We start from the raw sequence: 5,781 nt of genomic DNA, 5'->3' as shown, positions 1-5,781 counted from the left end.
AATATTTACTTTGAGATTCCTTCGGGTATGATAGAGAAACTGCTAGCTAATCCATTTGCAGGAGATGGAACATTGCATCCCGATTTACACCTTATCTTTGTGGATGAAGTTTGTGGATTATTTAAGCTTGCAGGTATTCCCGATGATGTTGTCAAAAGTAAGGTCTTCCCTTTATCTTTAAAGGGAGATGCAATGACATCGTATAGGCTATGTGTGATACGGGATCTTGGAATTATAAACGATTGAAGTTGCAATTTCACCAGAAGTTCTATCCTATGCATCTTGTTCATCGTGATCATAATTACATATATAATTTCTGGCCTCGTGAAGGAGAAAGCATCGCTCAAGCTTGGGCGAGGCTTAAATCAATGTTATATTCATGCCCCAATCATGAGCTCTCCCGAGAAATGATTATTCAAAAAATTTATGCTCGGCTTTCTCTCAATGATCGCAACCTGCTCGATACTTCCTGTGCTGGTCCTTATATGCTGAAGACTATTGATTTCAAATGGGACTTATTGGAAAGAATTAAATGCAACTCTGAAGATTGGGGTTCCGACGATGGTAAGGAGTCAGGTATGACACCTAAGTTCGATTGTGTTAAATCTTTTATGGATACTGATGCTTTTCGTGGATTTAGCGCTAAGTATGGACTTGACTCTGAGATAGTAGCTTCTTTCTGTGAATCTTTTGCTACTCACATTGATCTCCCTAAAGAGAAGTGGTTTAAATATAATCCTCCTATTGAAGTAAAAGTAGTTGCACCTATTACAGTTGAAGAAAAGACTATCACCTGTAGTGATCCTATTGTTCCTACTACTTATGGTGAGAAACCTCCTTTTCCTGTTAGGATAAAGGATCATGCTAAAACTTTGACTGTTGTTCGTAAGAGTAATATTAGGACTTATACACCTCCTGAGCAAATCAAAGTCGAACCTAGTATTGCTATGGCTAAAGATCTCTTGGATGATGATTTAGATGGGCATGTTATTTATTTCTATGGTGATACTGCTAATATTGCTAGACCATATGCTAGGATACATAGACCTGTGGTAGGCACGCCTGTTATTTCCGTTAAGATAGGAGATCATTGTTATCATGGCTTATGTGATATGGGTGCTAGTGCTAGTGCAATACCCTATGATTTATATAAAGGAATTATGCACGAAATTGCATCCATTGAATTAGAAGACATTGATGTTACTATTAAGCTTGCTAATAGGGATACCATTAAACTAGTTGGGATAGTTAGAGATGTTGAAGTCTTGTGTGGGAAGGTTAAATACCCTGCTGATTTTCTTGTTCTTGGTTCCCCACAAGATGATTTTTGTCCCATTATTTTCGGTAGACCCTTCTTGAACACGGTTAAGGCTAGGATTGATTGTGAAAAGGATACTCTTACAATTGGCTTAGAGGGTATGTCTCATGAGTTTAATTTTGCTAAGTTTCGTAGACAACCTCGTGATAGAGAATCACCTAGTAAGGATGAGATTATTGGTCTTGCTTCCATTGTCGTACCTCCTACTGATCCATTAGAACAATATTTGCTAGACCATGAAAATGAAATGTTTATGAAGGAAAGAAGGGAAATAGATGAAGTGTTCCTTAAACAGGAACCTATGCTGAAACATAACCTTCCCGTTGAAATTCTTTGGGATACCCTTGCACCTAAGGGTGATCCCGTGTTTGAACTCAAACCATTACCTGAGAATCTCGTCTTGATGAAAATAAAATATATCCTGTTATTATTATTGCTAACCTTTCAGAGCAAGAAGAAGAAATATTATTGAAAACTCTGAAGAAGCACCGGGCTGCTATTGGATATACTCTGGATGATCTTAAGGGCATTAGTCCCACATTATGCCAACACAAAATTTCAGTGGAGAAAGATGCCAAGCCAGTTAGAGATCCTCAACGACAACTGAATCCCAAGATGAAAGAAGTGGTAAGGAAGGAGATACTAAAGCTCCTTGAGGCAGGTATAATTTATCCCGTTGCTGACAGTGATTGGGTAAGCCCTGTCCATTGTGTTCCTAAAAAGGGAGGTATTGCCGTTGTTCCTAATGATAAAGATGAATTAATCCCGCAAAGAATTATTACAGGTTATAGGATGGTAATTGATTTCCGTAAATTAAATAAAGCTACTAAGAAAGATCATTACCCTTTACCTTTTATAGATCACATGCTAGAAGGACTATCCAAACACACACATTTCTGCTTTCTAGATGGTTATTCTGGCTTCTCTCAAATACCTGTCAGCGAGGGATCAATCTAAAACTACTTTTACTTGCCCTTTCAGTACTTTTGCCTATAGACGTATGCCTTTTGGTTTATGTAATGCGCCTGCTACCTTTCAAAGATGCATGATGGCTATATTCTCTGATTTTTGTGAAACGATTTGTGAGGTATTCATGGATGATTCCGTTTATGGATCCTCTTTTGATGATTGTTTGAGCAACCTTGATCGAGTTTTGTAGAGATGCGAAGACACCAGTATCGTCCTGAATTGGGAAAAGTGTCACTTTATGGTTGTCGGATTTCGAGTTCCGGCACACCCTTGAGGTTCGAACACTGGGGTACGCGCGGAGATCTCGCCCACTACCTACCTGCACCCCACCGCCATGCTAGGATCTAAGCTATGAAAAGAACAACACAAGAGACACAGTGTTTATACTGGTTCAGGCCACCATTATGGTGTAATACCCTACTCCAGTGTGTGGTGTGGTGGATTGCCTCTTGGGCTGATGATGAACAATACAAGGAAGAACAGCCCCGCGAGGGTCTGTTCTTGGCTGGTGCGATGAACTACTAAGGGGAGTTCAGTCGCCTCTCTCTCTCTCTCTCTGGTTGCTCTCTAGATGCTTATCAAGATGCCTCTACCCTGTGGGTGGCTAGTCCTATTTATAGGCAAAGGCCCTGGGCCTCTTCCCAAATATTGAGAGAGAAGGGTGCCAACAATTGGCCATTTCAAAGGGGAACATCTGGTACACTTATCCTTACTAAAGTTGGTCCTCGCCTGTCAAAGGCTCTGGTGGTGACGCCGACTTGGGCCCCACGATGACCTCCTTCCAGCCGTTGGACTGGTCTTGGTCTTGTTGAACCGAAATGGATGCCTTTGCTTGATGCCCTCACCTGTGCTTGCTCCCTTTGCACCAAAGAGGAAAGGAGGACACTGCACGGGCTGGCGCCCGCCTGGCGCCCTTTGTCGTCATGGCTTGCGTCACGGGCACCTCGTGAGGTACCCTGCCTTGATCTCTCCGCCTCCTCGCAAGCCAGCCTGTGAGGCCGTGCCTGAGGAAGCTCCTTATCATCCACCCCGCGAGGCTTGGCCCCTCGTGAGGGTCTTGAGCTTGTGTTGATGAAGATGGGCCGTGCTGGGCCCCCTTTGAGCCACGCCGCAGGCCGTAGGCAGGCAAGCCTGGGGACCCCCGTTCCCAGAACACCGACAGTAGCCCCCGGGCCCAAGGCGCGCCCGGATTTGGCCGAGCAGAGAGGCGAAAGGGCAAGTGTGAAGCGTCGCGGGACCTAACAGCCTGCGGCCTTGGGCGCCGCGTGGCGGTTGATGGGACGTGGGCGTCTCCACATCCCCATGATGCCTCGGCGACTATGCGAATTGACAAGTCCCTGCATGCAAAACGGGTCATGATTACCTGCAATCGTGGAGATCGATGGTTGGCCTCCCCTGGCTTTAAGTACGGAACGGTGCGTGCCCTTCCAGTCCATCTCTTCTTGCTTCTCCTTCTTCCCGGTCCTTGCTCCGTCTAGCTGCAATGGCTCCGATCCGCCGGTTCTTCGCGGCGGAGAAGGGAAAGGCTCCCCGAGAGGGTCCTGACCAGCTCCCGCCGAAGAAACGGCTAGCCTTCTGCCATCGTGGTGAGGGCGCTCACCAGGAAGTGTCGAGGCCCTGGTGCGAGCGGCCACCACCAGGGTTCCCGCTTCCCTTGTACGCCCACATCGAGGGCTCTGAAGGGGTTAATGCCGAGCGCCACGGGCGGCGCCACCGGCGCCGGCAGGTCATGAAGGTGTGCGTCTTTCCCCCTGGAGTCCACGTCGAGGGCTCCTCCCGAGAGTTTGTGCTCCACGCCGCCATGCCTCCTCGATCTTGGATTCGCCTTCCTCCTTCCTTCGCCTTCGAGATTCCGTCGAGGGGGCCTTTCAGGCTCTGGCTGCAGCACGCCGATTGCCCGACTCCTGCGACCGATGCGGATGTCGAGGTCGTCACCCCAGGTAAGGTCTTTATGACCCGGGGCTGGGGCGAGATTGCCTGGGTTTGCAGGACGAGAGGCGCCCTCATGATCCACCTGGAGTTCGACGGTGCTTCCATGATGCTCTTCAAGGTCTTCGACGAAGATGGGCGTCGGCTGGAGTGCTATCCCAGAGGCAGCGGCAGAAGCCTCGGAGCAGCAAGGACCAGACCTGTCGTCGCACGTTCTTCCAGTAGCTCCTCGAACGGTGAGGGCGCCGGAGGATCCAGCGACTCCACTGAGCTCTTCACGGCTCCGGAGACGAGTGACGACAGCTACGAGCCCCCGAGCCTGCGCCGCTCTCGAAGCAGGACGGGCTCGTTAGGCCGCCTCCATCTCTGATCTGGATGAGGTTGGCGCCGGTGCCTGGCGGCCCACTGTTAATGATGGCGTCTGCCGCGATGGTTCCTGTAGTTAGGACTCCTTAGGATACGCGTCTTTTGTTCCTGCGAGGAGCTGAGAATATACCCCGTGGGGGCTTGTAAGGTGTCTGTAGCTCCATTTGTCAATATGATCCTTATCGTGAAGCAATGCGAGATGCTTATTCCGTCTTAGCTTAGTTTCTTCCTTTCGGACCTCACGAGGGCTTGGCGCTCTGCGCTGACAGGTCCCGGTCCCAAGGCGGCTTCAGCCATTGCTGGTATGCCAGGTCGCGATGTCGTGGTCAAGGCCAGGAGGTGAGCGTCCCAGGGTCCAGTAAGAGCCCCTGAGTCGCGATGCTCAGGAGGTCCCCTTTAGCGCTCAAACAGCCATCGTTCGGTGAGAAAGGAATGTGACGTTGCTAACACGGGATTGCATTGGATGTGGTGACGTTGCTGCGATAGCTAGTGTTTCCGGTGAGTGACTTATCTCGAGGGTGAGGAAACGCTTCCTGGTGCGGCGCTAGGTCCGTGCCTTGGCCGGCGAGGGGTTGCCTGGCAAGGTCTCCGTGTGCCTCTTTCCTCTCGCCTCTGCTCCCCTTTCTGCTCTACGTCCTCGGGTCCCGGCCCTCGAGCGGGTCTCAGCCGTCGCTGGTTTGCCGGGGCGCGATGCCGTCGGCAAAGCTAGAGGGTGAGTGCTGGAGAGCCGGTAGGAGCCCTGAGTCGCGATGCTCAGGTACCCCCCCCCTTAACGCGCGAGCGGTTTGCACGGATGAGAGTGAAGAGGACGCCTTGAGGGCCTCGCCTGGCGCTTCTCCTTGGGGGGATCCTGCAGACCCACCACAAAAAAGAGTAAAAGTCCGCTATGACAAGCGGCGGTCAGCCGTTAGTTGCTTTGGAGAGGCGACGAGGAACAAAAGGCCTGGCGAGGTGTATTGGGGCACCCATGAGCCAGCGCGGGACTCACGGGGCCCTACCCCAAGGCGGGTTGCGCTTGGCACCGGGCATTAACCTGTGATGTGTTCCTGCAAATTTGGCCAGATGCCGATGCTCTACGTCCTCAGGTCCCGGCCCTCGAGCTGGTCTTAGCCGTCGCTGGTTTGCCGGGGCGCGATGTCGTGGGTAAAGCCAGAGGATGAGGGCTTAAGAGCCGGTAGGAGCCCTGAGTCGTGATGCTC

The sequence above is a fragment of the Triticum dicoccoides genome, chromosome 6B (genome assembly GCF_002162155.2).
Source record: "Triticum dicoccoides isolate Atlit2015 ecotype Zavitan chromosome 6B, WEW_v2.0, whole genome shotgun sequence".
NCBI classification, from domain to species: Eukaryota; Viridiplantae; Streptophyta; class Magnoliopsida; order Poales; family Poaceae; genus Triticum; species Triticum dicoccoides.
This window is presented reverse-complemented; position numbering follows the sequence as displayed.